The sequence below is a fragment of the Arvicanthis niloticus genome, chromosome 17 (assembly GCF_011762505.2).
Source record: "Arvicanthis niloticus isolate mArvNil1 chromosome 17, mArvNil1.pat.X, whole genome shotgun sequence".
Taxonomy (NCBI): Eukaryota; Metazoa; Chordata; class Mammalia; order Rodentia; family Muridae; genus Arvicanthis; species Arvicanthis niloticus.
This window is the reverse complement of record NC_047674.1, coordinates 47,427,346-47,444,534: the sequence shown is the minus strand read 5'-3', so window position 1 is coordinate 47,444,534 and position 17,189 is coordinate 47,427,346. Positions and strand designations below refer to the sequence as shown.

General features: G+C 36.0%; 1 pseudogene across 1 annotated transcript in view; it reads right to left on the bottom strand.

Moving 5' to 3' along the window:
• Positions 1 to 16,889, bottom strand: part of LOC143434861 (E3 ubiquitin-protein ligase CCNB1IP1 pseudogene) — a 32,052-nt pseudogene extending 15,163 nt beyond the window's left edge. The window contains exons 1-2 of the transcript XR_013104682.1: positions 16,728 to 16,889; positions 15,171 to 15,247 (exon numbers count right to left, since the gene is read on the bottom strand). The product of XR_013104682.1 is annotated as an E3 ubiquitin-protein ligase CCNB1IP1 pseudogene (transcript). The remainder of the gene's footprint in view (positions 1 to 15,170; positions 15,248 to 16,727) is intronic.
• Positions 16,890 to 17,189: the final 300 nt, after the last annotated feature.

Sequence of the window (17,189 nt, the reverse complement as noted above, 5' to 3'; positions counted from 1 at the left end):
ACACATCATATCAAAACTTGTAGGACTCACTGAAAGCAGTACTAAGAGGAAAAATCATAGCTCTAAGTGCTCACAAAAAGAAATTGGAAAGAGCATACATTGACAACTTGACAGCAAACCTGAAAGCATTAGAACAAAAAGAAGCTAATATACCCAAGAGGAGTAGATGGCAGGAAACAATCAAACTCAGGGCTAAAATCAACCAAGTTGAAACAAAAAGAATAATACAAAATATCAACAAAACCAGGAGCTGGTTCTTTGAGACAATCAACAAGATAGACAAACCCTTAGCCAGAATAACCAAAGGGCACAGAGACAGTATTCAAATTAATAAAATCAGAAACTGAAAAGGGAGACATAACAACAGAAACAGAGGAAATTAAAAAAAATCATCAGAGCCTACTACAAAGGCCTATAGTCAACAAAATTGGAAAATCTGGATGAAATGGACAATTTTGTAGACAGATACCAGGTACCTAAGTTAAAGGAGGAGCAGATAAACCATCTAAACAGTCGCATAACTCCTAAAGTCATGAAAAATCTTCCCACCAAAAAATGTCTGGGGCCAGATGGTTTCAGTGCAGAATTCTTTCAGAACTTCAAGGAAGACCTAATACCAATGCTCTTCAAGCTATTCCATCTAATAGAAACAGAAGGAACAATACCCAATTTGTTCTATGAAGCTAAAATTATGCTCATAATTTTATTGGCCTCATAATTTTAATGTTCGGCCTCAAAAAGATCCAACAAAGAAAGAGAACTACAGACCAATCTCTCTTATAAATATTGATGCAAAAATACTCAATAAAATTCTCGCAAACTGAATCCAACAACACATCAAAACAATTATCCATCAAGATCAAGTAGGCTTTATCCCAGGAATGCAGGGATGGTTCAATATTCAGAAATACATCAATGTAATCTACTACATAAATAAGCTCAAAGAAAAAAAAAAAACACATGGTCATCTCACTAGATGCTGAGAAAGCATTTGGCAAGATTCAACATCCCTTCATGTTAGAAGTCTTGGAAAGATCAGGAATTCAAGGCCCATATCTAAACATAATAAACACACAAAAAAACCACATGGTCATCTCATTAGACGCTGAGAAAGCATTTGACAAAATTCAACATCCCTTCATGTTAAAAGTATTGGAAAGATCAGGAATTCAAGGCCCATAACTAAACATAGTAAAACCAATATACAGCAAGCCAGTAGCCAACATCAAACTAAATGGAGAGAAACTTGAAGCAATCCCACTAAGATCAGGGACTAGGCAAGGCTGCCCACTCTCACCTTACCTATTCAATATAGTACTGGAAGTCTTAGCTAGAGCAATTAGACAACAAAAGGAAGTCAAAGGGATACAGATAGGAAAGTAAGAAGTCAAACTTTCACTATTTGCAGATGATATGATAGTATACTTAAGTGAACCTAAAACTTCCTCCAGAGAACTCCTAAACAACTTTAGCAAAGTGGCTAGATATAAAATCAACTTGAACAAATCAGTAACCTTCCTCTATTCAAAGGATAAACAGGCTGAGAAAGAAATTAGGGAAATGACACCCTTCACAATAGCCACAAATAAAATAAAATATCTTGGAGTGAATCAAATCAAGCAAGTGAAAGATCTGTATGACAAGAACTTCAAGTATCTGAAGAAAGAAATTGAAGAAGATCTCAGAAGATGGAAAGATCTCCCATGCTCCTGGATTGGCAAGATTAACTTCGTAAAAATAGCTATCCTGCCAAAAGCAATCTACAGATTCAATGCAATACCCATCAAAATTCCAAATCAATTCTTCATAGAGATAGAAAGAGCAATTTACAAATTCATTTGGAATAACAAAAAACCTAGGATAGTGAGAACTATTCTCAACATTAAAAGAACTTCTGGGAGAATCACCATTCCGGACCTCAAACTGTACTACAGAGCAGTAGTGATAAAAACTGCATGGTATTTGTACAGAGACAGACAGGATGATCAATGGAATAGAATTGAAGACCCAGAAATGAACCCGAACACCTATGGTCACTTGATTTTTGACAAGGGAGCTAAATCCATCTAGTGGAAAAAGGACAGCATTTTCAACAAGTGGTGCTGGCTCAACTGGAGGTCAACATGTAGAAGGATGCAATTTAATCCATTCTTATCCTCTTGTACAAAGCTCAACTCCAAATGGAAAAAGGACCTTCACATAAAGCCAGATACACTGAAACTAATAGATGAGAAGGTGGTGAAGACCCTCGAATACCTAGGCACAGGGGAAAAGTTCCTGAACAGAACACAAATGGCTTATGCTCTAAGATAAAGAATTGACAAATGGGACCTCATCAAATTGCAAAGTTTCTGTAAGGCAAAGGACACTGTCAACAGGACAAAATGGCAACTAACAGATTGGGAAAAGATCATTACCAATCCTAGATCTGATAGAGGGCTAATATCGAATATATACAAAGAACTCAAGAAATTAGACGCCAAAAAAAAAAAAATAACCCCATTAAAAATGGGGTACAAAACTAAACAAAGAATTCTGAACTGAGGAAACACGAATGGCCGAGAAGCACCTTAAGAAATGCTCAACATCCTTAGTCATCAGGGAAATGCAAATCAAAACAACACTGAGATACCACCTGACACAAGTCAGAATGGCTAAGTTCAAAAATTCAGGTGATAGTAGATGCTGGCGACGATGTGAAGAAAGAGGAACACTCCTTCACTGTTGGTGGGGTTTCAAGCTGGTACAACCACTCTGGAAGTCAGTCTGGCGGTTCCTCAGAAAATTGGACATAGCACTACCTGAGGACCCAGCTATACCACTCCTGGGCATATACCCAGAAAATGCTCCAACATATAACAAAGACATGTGCTCCACTATGTTCATAGCAGCCTTATTTATAATAGCCAGAAGCTGGAAAGAATCCAGGTGCCCTTCAACAGAGGAATGGATACAAAAATATGGTACATTTACACAATGGAATATTACTCAGCTATTAAAAATAATGAATTTGAGAAATTCTTAGGTAAATGGATGGAACTAGAAAATATCATCCTGAGTGAGGTAACCCAATCACAAAAGAACATACATGGTATTTACTGGATGATGAGTGGAGATTAGCCTAAAAGTTTGAAACAACAAAGATTCAACTACCAGAAAGATTCAACTACCAGACATGAAGCTCATGAAGAAGAAAGAACAAGTGAGGATGCCTAGGTCTTTCTTAGAAGGAGTAACTAAATCCCCAAGGGTGCAAATATGGAGACAAAGTGTGGGACAGAATCTGAAGGAGAGGTTGTATGGAGACCATTCCACCTGGGTATTCATTCCATGTGCAGTCATCAAAAATAGAGGCTGATATGGATGTCAGGAAGGGAAAGCTAACAGCAGCCTGATAAGGCTGTCTCCTTAGAGGTCCCCCAGAGTCTGACATACCCAGTGGCAGATACTCTCAGCTAACCATTAATCTGATCAAAGGTTCCCAATGGATAAGTTAGAGAGTAAACTGAAGGAACAAAAGGGTTGGTGGCCCCATGAGGAGAGCAAAAATACCAACCAGCCAGAGCTTCCCAGGATCTAAACCACCAGCCTAGGAGCACATATGGAGAGACACATGATTCCAGCTGTATATGTAGTGGAGGATGGACTTGTTGGGCATAGGTGGGAGACTAGGTCTTTGGGGGGAATCTGAGGGTAGGGAGGGGTAGTGGGGGTAGGTGTGTAAACACCCTAATAGAAGGAGGAGGAGAGGGGATGGGATAAGGGATTCCTGGCTGGTGCGGTAAGGGGATAAAATTTGAAATATAAATATTATGTCTAATAAAAGAAGGGAAAAAAGAAAAGTGGTTAGAACCAACATCCTTAATAAAATGTCAGCCCTCTTAAAAAAAAAAAAAACTATCTTGATACTAAAATTTGTTTTGAGAATTGTATATTGCAGAATGATCAGCCTTGGTATATCTACTCAAGAAGCAAGCTGGGCAGACCTGCTCAAACCTCTGAGGTCCGGGAATTCCATCTGGAGGCAGTGAAGACACAGCATCAGAGTCTTATCAATTTGCCCTTCCCCCCCCCCACTCCTCTTCTAATATCTCAACGCCCATAATCAGCTTGAAGAAGCTAATGAAGAGTCAGCGCCCCTATTCCCTGGGCTTGGGGACTAAGGTGGTAAATGTTGGGCTGTCTTTCTAGGGAAAAGTAGTGGTTTTGTGGGAATAGAGAATATTAGCTAGGATTTATTGCATGGCCATAACCTATTAGTTGAAATCTGTACAATTATCAAGATGAAGATATAATTTCTTAAATGGCAACAATTCACTTTGGTTACAAATTTTAAGGTTTTCATTGGTATGAGCTTCTTATTGATATAAAAGTGAGATGAATACTGTTACTCTCATTGGCATTGTACCAGTATAACACATTTAGGCTTAGACCAAGTCCTTCTTTAACTTTTTTAACTGATTTGAGATGGACAGCCTGTGAGTTAACGGACTATAGCAAATTCGTGGCTTGGAGTTTATTGTTAGGGTGTTTTCCTTTCCATATTTTATTTAGAAATAGCTGAGAGGAGTTAACAGACAGCAGTCCAGATTACCTTACATGGATAGTTGGTTTTCAAAACATCAGAAATCCACAGAATTGACGTAACAAACATTTCAGTATTAATGTTCATTTTGATTAGAGACCTGTCTGCTCCTGACAGCTTCCTATATTGAATTCTAAGAAGAAATTGAGCATCTTTGGAGTTACTCCAGTTGTGGTGAGACAGCCACTAGACAATAATTGCCTCTTCCCATCTACAGACAAATTACTGTCCAGAAAAGGACACACTTGCAGAATCGTTGACTGATTATATCTGCCTAGACAGAGTAATCAGCCCTTAATAATTCTGCATCACTAAGGTCTGTCAAATGATCCTGGGCCAGAAGGCAGAAGAACGGATGCTCCAACATTTTGAAGTAGAGGGAGTGTCCAGGTGATCAGAGGTCTCTATAAATTGGCTAGTTTTAGAAGCTATGCTTTGTGCTTCCCACAATTATAGTTAACTCAGTCATTCTGGATTTCTGATGGGGTTGAAAACTTATAGCCTCATAGCGAATCCTGGCTATTTACCTTGAGAGAAAAGATTTCAGTGGATGGTCATCAGCTGACATTCATCTTAAAGCCAGGTTCAGAACTGAATGTTTTAGTTAGGATAGATGACAGAGGTGCTGGTTAGTCAACAAAATGATGGATGGGGTATTAGAACTATCTTTTACCTCACTGGTACACATTGGCATAATTATGCTCTAATTGTATTTTGAGAGAAAAGTTTCATTTTAACAGGAAGGGTGGTATGTAGGAGGAGCTAAGTTGGGAGGAGTACTGAGAGGAAGAGAAGGAGTAAGAAGAGGAGGAGAAGAAAGAGAGGAAAAGCTAGGTGATGAAAGAGAGAAAGAGGGGGGATACAGGGAGGCCGATGTTCATGTATCTCCACCAGTCAAAGAGAGTTGATATATCTAGGTTGGGTAGTGGGTTACACCTCTGATTGAACAATACCAAACTTATAAAGCCTATGATTAACATTTTTAAAAAAATGTATAAACGCAAAAAGGAAAAGGGGGCATGGGATAGGGATTTTCTAAGGGGGGGGGAAGGGTGAAAGGGGATGGCATCTGAGTGTAAATAAAATATCTAATAAAAATGGGAAAAAAGGAAATAAAGGTAATATAAAAATAAACAAACAAAAAATCATAATAAATTCATACATTTAGAGAATGACTTTACTACTTTAATAATAAGAAACTAATGAAATAAGAAAGGTGGAACCATCAGTTTTGAGAGGGAGATTTGGTCAAGGTTTTCTCTTGTATTTTTTTTTACTTTCATATTTTTGTATTTCATGCTGTTTTAAAATCTGCAATAAATGACTACAAAATCTGGAAAACAAAAAAAATTGGAAAATCTGTATAAAATGGACAATTTTCTAGATGAATACCAGTTACCAATGTTAAATCAGGAGAAGATAAACCATATAAGCAGTAACCTGAAAGAAATAGGAGCAGTCATTAAAAGTGTACCTACCAAAATAAAGTCCAGGGCCAGATGGTTTTAGTGCAGAATTCTATCAGAACTTCAAGGAAGACCTAATACCAATACTTTTCAAACTATTCTAGAAAATAGAAACAGAAGGAACACTACCCAACTCATTCTATGAAGCCACAATTATGCTCCTACCTAAGAGCCAATAAAGAAAGAGAACTTCAGACCAATCTTCCTAATGAATATTAATACAAAAATACTCAACAAAATTCTCACAAACAGAATCTAAAAACACATCAAAATAATCATCCATCATGATCAAGTAGGCTTTAACCCTGGAATTCAAGGTTGGTTAAATATAATGAAATCCATCAATGTAATCTACTATACAAACAAACTGAAATTTAAAAAAAACACATGATTATCTCACTAAATGCAAGAAAGAATTTTGTTTAGTGGCAAAATTCAACATTCCTTCATGATAAAAGTCTTGGGAAGATCAAGAATTCAAGGTTTATATCTAAACATAATGAAAGCAATATACAGAAAACCAGTAGCCAACATCAAACTAAATGGAGAGAAACCTGAAGCAATTCCACTAAAATCAGGGACTAGACAAGATTACCCACTCTCCCCCTACCTACTCAATATAGTACTGGAAGTCCTAGCCAGAGCAATTAAGCAACAAAAGGAGGTCAAAGGGATACAAATTGGAAAGGAAGAAGTCAAAATTTTACTATTTGCAGATGATAAGATAGTATACATAAGTGACCCCAAAACTTCCACCAGAGAACTCCTAAACCTGATAAATAATGTTAGTAAAGTGGCTGGGCATAAAATTAACTCAAACAAATAAGTAGGCTTCATCTACTCAAAAGGATAAACTGACTGAAAAATAAATTATGGAAGCCATGCCCTTCACAATAGTCAAATAATATAAAATACCTTGGTGTGAATCTAACCAAGCAAGTAAAAGACCTGTATGACAAAAACTTCAAGCCCCTGAATAAAAAATTGAAACAGATCTCAGAGTATCAAAAGATCTCCCATGATCCTGAATTGGCAGGATTAAGACAGTAAAACTGGCCATCTTGCTGAAAACAATCTACAGATTTAATGAAATCCCTATCAAAATTCCTACAGAATTCTTCACAGAGATAGAAAGAGCAATCTTAAAATTCATTTGGAATAACAGAAAACCCAGGATAGTGAAAACTACTCTCAACAATAAAAGAACTTCTTGGGGAATCACCATCCATGATTTCAGGCAATACTACAAAGCAATAGTGTTAAAAACTGCATGGTATTGGAACAGAGAGAGGCAGGAGGATCAATGGAATAAAATCAAGGATGCAGAAATAAACCCCCATACCTATGGTCACCTGATCTTTGGCAAAGGAGTTAAAATCATCCAGTGGAAAAAAAACAGCATTTTCAACAAAAGGTGCTGGTCCTACTGGAGGTCAGCATGGAGAAGAATGCAAATTGATCCATGCTTATCTCCTTGTAGAAAGCTGAATTCCAAGTGGATCAAGGACCTCCACATAAAACCAGCTACACTGAAACTAATACAAGAGAAAATGGGGAAAAACCTTGAACACATGGGAACAGGGAAAAAGTTCCTGAACAGAACACCAATGGCTTATCCTCTAAGATCAAGAATTGACAAATGGGACCTCATAACTCTGCAAGGCTTCTGTAAAACAAATGACACCATCAATAAGACAATGCAGCAACCAATGGATTGGGAAAAGATCTTTACCAATCCTACATCTGATAGAGGGATAATATTCAAGGTATACAAAGAACTGAAGAAATTAGAATTTAGACTATCAAATAACCCTATTAAAATGGGGTACAGAGCTGAACAAAGAATTCTCAACTGAGGACACTTGAACTGTTGAGAAGCACCAAAGAAGTGTTCAACATCCCTAGTCACCAAGGACATGCAAATGAAAACAACACTGAGATTCCACCTCACACCAGTCAGAATGGCTAAGATTGAAAACACAGGTGACAGCAGATGCTGTTGAGGATGTGGAGAAAGAGGAACACTACTTCATTGTTGGTGGGATTGTAAGCTGGTACAACCACTATGAAAGGCAGTCTGGGGGTACCTCAGAAAACTGAACATAGCGTTACCTGAGGACCCAGCTATACCACTCCTGCGCATATACCCAAAAGATATTTCAACACACAACAGGGACACATGCTTCACTATGTTCATAGCAGCCTTATTTATAATACCCAGAAGTTGGAAAGAACCCAGATGTCCTTCAACAGAGGAATGGATACAGAAAATGTGGTACATTTACACAACTCAGTTATTAAAAACAATGAGTTCATGAAATTCTTAGGCAAAAGGATGGAGCTTGAGAATATCATCCTGAGTGAGGTAACTCAATCACAAAAGAACATACATGGTATGCACTCACTGATAATTAGATATTAGCCAAAACGCTCAGAAAGAATACCTAACACACAATGCATAGACCACATGAAACTCAAGATATGAAGGAAGACCAAAATTTGGGTGCTTTGGTCCTTTTTAGAAGGAGTATCAAAATACTCAACCAGTGCTCCCAGATTCTAAACCTCCAGCCTGAGAACACTAAGGGAGTGACTCATGGCTCCACCTGTATAGGTAATTGGGGGTGGTCTTGTTAGGCATCAGTGGAAGTCATTGTCCCCGAAAGTTTGGATCCCTAGTTTTGGGGAATGCAAGAGCAGGGAGGTGGGACTGGGAGGATGGTGGCAGGACACCCTCATAAAAATAGAAAGAGGCAGTATGAGACAAGGGGTTTTGGGGGAGAATGGAAGAGGAGATAACAGTGAAAGGTAAATACATAAATTATTCAATAAAAAAACCAGATAATGGGTCTGGCAAAAAAAGATAGTTTACTTATTTCAAATTATTTTCAAAAGTTTCCAGGAGATGCTTATTGGCTAAGATCTTATTTTAAGCTGTTCACAAAAGAATTTAAGTCTCTGTTTAATAGTCTCAAGAGAGATGCAAATCCTAATTTCCCTCAACAATTAATTGATAAAGAGGAGTAATTTTTCAAAAAGTAGAAGAAGCTATCATTAATAGATATATTATATAGACTGATTAATTGTTGGGCTGTTTTATAATTGATAAAAGAGATTATTAATAAAGATTTATATTTCTTTAAATAGTGCCTTCATGATTCTCTGAGGGTGGAAGAAGCGGCTGTTGGCACTCCTGCCCTGATTTTACAAGATCTCTGAAAAATTGGTTTTAAAAACAAAAGAGGGGAAACTGTACCCCCAGAATGAGTCTCCCAAAAATATTCTCCATCATGTCTTGTTCAGTTTTAACTTTCTGAAACCGAAAGATCATGGAAAATCTGCTGCTGACTGCCTTTAGCATGTCTGAGACCAATAAAAACTATGCCACAGATAGGTGAAAGGACCCTTTTACCCTTATATGGAATAGCCAGGACCCAGTTCTCATATGAGGCCGAAGATTGAGATGCCTGTTTGATACCACAGAAGGTACAGCCAAATGGTTGCACAAAAGATTAATGAAATAAATAGATACCACCACAAAACCAGGCCCAATTATAAATAAGATGAATAACAATTGACATCCAGGGATGAGAAATCTCCATGAGAATTCCATTCTTTTTCCTTTCCAGGTAAAAATGAATCACCTGTGGTTTCTGCTGTTAGAAGTTCTAATCCTGATGCTGGCTTCCAGACTATACTACTCAGATCTTTGAAGGGCCTTTGACAAGGACATCAAACAGCTAGAGATTGACATCACTAATCAGAAGAAATTCCTTTTTTCGCTATTTGAAGTGATCTCCAAAAATTTAAAGGACTCGATTTACTCTTTTACAATAGAAAAGACTGTGTACAACTCTAGACTGTGTACAGCCCTTAAAGAAGAATGTTGCTTTTACATAGACAAAACAGGGATGAATAAAGAAAGCAAGAAAAAGTTCAGAGAAAGTCTTGAGAAAAGACAGAGAGAGTAAGAGAAAGATGAGAGCTGGTACAAGAATTGGTTTTCAACCTCTTCATGGTTGTCAACCATATTTCCTTCCATCTTGGAATCATTAATTGGGTTGTTTTTGCTCATTTATTTTTGGTCCCTGGTCCTTAAATAGGCTGACTAACTTTGTGAAACAACAGATAGATAATCTGATAGTAAAATCTATTCAGATATATTAACATAAGTTAGCTAAGGAGGACCACGAGACTCAAGATGAGATTGTTAGTCTATCCATGGTGTTCCCAAATCCCATCTCTACCCAACCTAAAAGAAGGGACTTCCACCCTTAGACCAAGCAGAAAGGGGCCACACAGAAACCCCTCTGTCTGGTGATCTGAATTCCTGCTTAGGCTCTGAAGCTAAGCACTTCAAGGGAATATAAATAAAAGTTAAAAATATGTTTCTGGGTTCCCTGAGGGACAAGTCTGACTGCATAGGGGTTGATGTCAAAAGTATCCCCTCTCCAGGAAAAATACATCTGGATGGGTATGGCCCTCATGCCTCACTGGACAATGACAAGAGGACTGGCGCCATTTCAAGGACCCCTTTAATTACTGGATGTCAGGCCTCTATCCCTGCCTTTGCAAAATTAGAATCATCATGGCCCTTCTATACTTGGAGAAGGGAGAATATGTCAGGGGAAGCCCTGCTTATACACTGAAGGCTTAAAATCAGCCATAAGCCTAAAATCAGCAATAGGCCTGACATACATGACTGCTAACACAAAGTCTTGGGTCTCTGTGGAAAAACACTGAAACAGATGGCTATAAGCTATTGTAAGCAGGCAGCTTTTGTGGAAATTTACCAGCCTGAGTAGTCTTAGACCTTGTAAATTGGTAGCCTTGGCAGATAGTACCAACTTAGATAAGGACAAGTGAATCATAGGCAGAGTCATAGTGACCTGTCCCCTAAACCTTCATCCAGCCAATACCCTGTTTTGAAAGATATCTGTACTATCCCTGAACACCTATGCTCCTCACATCCTGCCTTTTGTGTTTATAACCCCTGTTTTAAAAAGTAAAAATTATGATTTGATTTAAAAAATAAATAAAATAATTTCACAGACCAAAAAACAGAATAGAATCATTAATATTGTCTTTCATGTCATTTATATAATATATCTAATAAACTAATATTTTAACTAAGATAACTATAGACTTAAAAATATAATAACATTATATATAATAACTCCAAACATACAAACATGTAAATGTTTCTCAATAACTGAATGAAATAAGATGAAACAAAAAGGACAGGTTGAGATTATTTTAAGGAAGAAAATATTAGACTATTAATTTTGTAGTGATGCTATTTCTTAGCTTCCTGCTGCATACTTATATTATTTAGAAATATTTTTTCTGCCTCTACATGGAGAGAATAATTTTGTTAGTATATCAAATTTATTTACATCCTCCATATTTTGTCTGTGTGGTTAAGTAAAGAAGATGTAACCATGATAGAGAATATAATAAGGGAAACAGTATTTAGAAAACTAGGACCCTACTATTTCATTTTGAAAAGACTGAGTATTCACGAACTTCAAGTATTTGCCAAAATATTGTTTTGATTGAAAGACAAAAGGTTTTTAGGGTATTTTATTTATTTATATTTCAGATATCAACCCCTTTCCTCATTCCCCTTCCCTAGAACCCCCATATTCCATTCCCCCTCCCACTATTTGATTTTATACCATTTGAATTTCATGCAAGTGTTAAGGTCAGTTCTAGGTTGAGGGACTAGCAATACAATAGATGCACATACTCAAGGAACAAGCAAAACAATAAACAAATTTTTATAAACACTCCCGTGATCACTGTTTCTAAGGACTTATCACGATGACCAAAATATCTGAGCCAACTTCCCTGACCTAGTCCAAAATCATTTTCATGTCTAAAGCCTACTTCCTTGTTCTAGCCTAAAATTTAGATTCCTGCCTAAAATTTCTTCTTTGTTCTAGCCTAATATCAGATTCCTGCCTGATGCCTACATCCTTGTCCTTGGCCAATGTCATATTTCTTCCAAGCAGCCCATTTCCTTGTCCTTGGCCCATGTCAGATTATTGCCAATCAGCCCCAAAGGCTCTCAACCTCTCCCCCTTTTTATTTCATTGACAAGACTGAGCATGTCTTAGGTTGTTCTGACAAGAATGCCTTTCTTACCCATCCTGGAATATGCATTATTATTTCCTAACACAAGTCCTTTGATTTAGGTTATAAAAATAAAGCTTACTGGGTACATGACATGGAGTAACAATATAATTCCTGGATATTCAAGGCAATACACAAATTCTACAAGTTGATATCATTAGGTATATTTTCAAACACTATTTCATCTTCATTGGAATAAATTAATATCTCATGAATATCTTTTAAGTCATATTTTTTATTTTGGTGTCAAGAGCCATCATAGAATAAGATAATAACTATCAGGTGATCTTCTTGAGATGGTCTGCTTTAGATTATTAGCTGCAACAGATTTGTTCTGTAGGCAAGACCCAGAAAAAAATTATTTTATGAAATGTTCCTGTGATTCTTATAATATATATATATATATATATATATATATATATATATATATATATTCACTGATAAGTGGATGTTAGCCAAAAAGAAGATCAGGATACCCAAGATACAACTCACAGACCATATAAAACTCAAAATGAAATAAGTGGATGCTTCAGTTCTACTCACAAGAAGGAGGAAAATAATCTAGGAAGTAGTGGAAGAAAGGGATCCAGGAGGAAGAGAGGAGAGGGAAGGGGGAAAAGGGCAGGCTGGTTCAAATACAGGAAGAGATAGTGGAGAAAACTAGAGTTAAGATATTGAAAGGAGGTGAGTAGCGGTGGAGGAGAGTGAACTGGTGTAGCAACTAGAAATTCCCAAATGCTTGGGACCTAAGAGGTTCCCAGAACCAACCAGAGAAGACATAATCTGAAATACAAATGAAAGGAGAGATAGAAACTGTAAAGACATATCCAGTGGCTAGGATTGGCCCTCAGTTGAGGGATGGGGCCACCCTCATACCTCAAAAATATCAATCCAGAATTTCTCTACTCAAAAGGAAATGCATGGACAAAGAGTGGAGTAGAGACTTAAAAAAAGTCATCCAGAGACTGTCCCACTCAGGGTTTCATCCGATCTGTGGGCACCAAATTAGACACTATTGCTGATGCCAAAAGTGATGCCTGATATAACTGTCTCCTAAGAGGCTATGTCAGATCCTGACCAATACAGACGCAGATGTACGCAGCCAGTCACCCGGAGTGAGCACAGGGATACCAATGTAAAGTTAAGGCAAGGACTGACGATGTGGATGGGGTTTGTAACCTCCACCACCACTCTTCCTCCTCCATTTCCTCATGGAGATCTGACAAGTAATAAGACCCCTTATGTTCTGGCTCTCAAGATTTTGGCAATCCACCACGAGAGTCTGGTGATCCGCAGATATGGTGGGTTCATTATGAGTCAGTGTCAGAACCTAAGGTTGAAAAAATTATTTTAACAAAGTTTACTGTAAAAAACATAAAACTTATGAAGTTTTATTTGTATAGTATGAAAAAATAATAAAAAGACACTATGAGCTCAAGACTAATTCTAGACCTCAACTGTGCACTCATCTCCTGTCACACAAAACTCAATAAGGTTTAACTCAAGAGATAACTCCAAAGGGAGGTCCTTAATCAGGACTCTAATGGGACTGTTTCACATATTTGAAGCAAATTTTCCAGAAATTCTCAATATCCAACTTTCTTATATTAAGAAAAACATGTATAATTTTGGCTATTGAAGAAAAGTAAATTGATGTAGTAAAATGATTGATTTTTGTTTTGTTTTGTTAGTGATAATAACATAACTGATAACCAAAAAGCAATGGTTCATATATATATATATATATATATATATATATATATATATATATCTTTTAGAAATATGCATGTGGGGATCAAGTTCATGGGTAGAAGGTTGCTTGTAAAGTGTCAGAGCTAAATCTAAGCTTGAATTTTAGCAATATTTTGGTGGAAAATGAGTAAGAGAATATCTAAGCTCATGTAAAAGACATTGTGCCATTGTATATTTTCTCTGATATTTTAGGTTGAGTTATTCATTTGACCATGAACAAAGATTGATTTTATTACAGTTTATAGTTCTCATACATTGTATGTTATGGCTAAATTTGTCTATATTTCTTACCTATTTTATATTCCCAGGAACAGGTATTATTAGACATTGTTTCAATTTATAGACCCACCTCATTTACCAATTACTTATAGAAAGAAAGGAATGCTACAATCTGTAGTAGTCATTTCATTTTATCTATGCCAAAATTTTCATTCCCATTCTATTTCCATTAAACTGAGAATGAAATGTAACCTAATTCCCTTCAAAATTCAAAATGAGTCTTCATAGGAGAAAAAGTCATAATAAATTTCTGCTTCTTATACTCTCTTTTTTGGTAGGTAATATTTCTTAAAGTTTTAAGTATTTATAATGACAGTCTTTATTAGGAGAAAAATTTTAAAAATTACTGTGAATAATTCATAAGATATACCATATTAACACAGTTCATATTTAGTGAACATTATATAGCAATCCTATTTCAAACTATCTATATGCTACACGTCAAGGTAAGCTGTATTTACCCTTGACATTCAAGCAGATTTCTTATGATACAGAGGTTAATGGATAATTTTGACAACTGGTCCTCACAATCTGATTTATTTAAAATGAAGTTATTGGTATACTACTGTATTTTTCTGTCCTACATTACATTTCACATCAAGTACATTCTAACAGAAGATATGTTTCATATCTGAACTCAACTTTTCATCCTTTGTAAGTGACATGCATCACAAACAGCTTAGTATCTACTCGGAGTTCTGGCAAGCACAGGATAATTTTAGTGCATCTACATTGTCATTTGACAAATTGACACCTGCCATTGGTGGCTCTTATATCTGACAGTGGCGGAGTGTACAAAATTACTCTGTTATGACCATAGAACTTTAATGTGCTTCAAGACTCCCTCAAAATACTGTTCTCTATCAAACCCTTTAGATTTTACTACTCTCAAGATGTGTGCAAATTCACAAATTTGTTAGGTATATATAAAACAATTATCCATTTTAACTTACCAGTTCTTCTGTGACCTTTGATGGTAACAGCAGAATGATGAGAAAATACATCACTCTGAATGAAGCCATGACTGAAACTAATCAAAGAAGATATCATAGTTAAAGCAAGAAGTATATGAGACACAGAAGGAAAACAAAATATTGATAGATGTTATTCCCATGCAACTATGTGTGACAAATTCTCTAACAATATACCAAAGGAAGAAATATCCAGTAGTGTCTGTCACTAGATTTATTGTGCCAGCCTTGCCTCTAATAGGTTGAAATATAAGCTAGATAGCTTTCCTGATGTCTCAGGTGTATATTTACAAAAGGAGAAGAATTTTAATTTCTTTCAGAACATTTCTATTACTGTCATTGAAATAGAAATTTTACAAAAAATTTCAATTTTGAAAGTTGCTTTTCATTGTGTATAATTTATTGTTTTACCACTCTCTGTTTTTAACATTCTATTCTAGACATGACATGAATAGGTGTGCCAGGGCTGTGATTATTCTGGCAGAAACATATAAACATCATAGAAACACATTGTGCCAAGAACAATTGTATATTGTTATATTTTTATTATTTAATAAAATTTCATATTACTTCTTCAGTAGAAAATGTAATCACAATTAATGAATTATAAATTTGTTCTATTTGATGTTATTCAATCCATGCTTTGACAGACAGAAGATTTCATATTTTTATTACAGTTTAAACATACCTATTCAATCTCACAGCATTTATTCTCAGTAGTTGGCCAATTCTGCACTCTTTAGATGCTGATAAAAGTTTTTAAGTATGGATACAATTTTTTTCTGTTGGAACTCAGAAATAGATCATCCTGTAAATTGAATATGTAGTACCTTATTTTTACTCTGTATATATTCTGGAACTTCAAATTTTTTTTTAAATTATGTTATGTGCTTCAAATTGTTATCTGGCTCAAAAATAATGAAGGGTCAATATCACCAGGCATCTACTTAATTTTGCATTTTGAGTATCATTTATACATTTTCTCTATTCAAACCCTTCCATATGCTTCATAATATTTTCTATCAAATCAGTACATAATTTTTCTTGGAATTCATGCCTAAAATTTGAGTCCAAACCTTCCCCTACATATTTGTAATATCATTTTCTCCATTTTATTTCATACACACAGATAACTACAAATGACCTACAACATCTTCTTGGTAATAATGAATCATCATACACTCCTTGCCTATACCTTGTAAAGACATTAACTTCTCTACTTGATGGACTAATAAATAAGAAATTACAAGTAAAGCTTGTGTTCTTTTTGACACTTTAAGGAAGTTATTGTCTTCCTATTATCATGTATAAAGGAAGAAAAGCATTGAAATTGAGTTTTCTAGCCATCATTGTGGGTGTGTTTCTATGTATTACTTCCTATTTGACCAGGTTTATACATGAAGATTGCTGGGCAGTCCCATACATTTCATGTGTATTTCCAAGTCTGAGGGTCTGTTGTGTGTCTAGCCACTGTCATCTTAGTATTGTAACAACTATCACCTTATCTTACAACTTACTTTTCATGCTCTACAGTCTTACCTCGAACTGCTTGTTCCATAGGATTTCAGTTCAAATCAGCTGCTGTCCTGTGCTTTTGTGGTTCTCTGGGTTTCTTCTTTTTTTGATAAAGAGGTAAGTTATAGAGCTATGTAGTTAGATGCAGCTGTGCTGCCCTTTCTGGTCTTCCAAGCAAAGTGAATTGATTGAAGAGTTTTTCTTGGGTTCTGATCCCTGAGCATCAGACAATTTAAGACAGTCACATTGGATAAAAGCCATGAGTACTTTCCTTCCACATGATTGTTGTGGCAACAATCCATTGTTTTTCTTTACCCCTGGAGATTTCCTTTTTTCCTTTTTATTCTTTTTTAATTTATTTTTATTAAAAATGGTTTTATTTAATTTTATTTAATCTTTTTTTGTTGGCTTTGTTCTTTTCTCAAGCAAGATACAGGAAGAAGAGACTCATGTCTATTTTTACACTATAGTTAGACTATTTTAGTT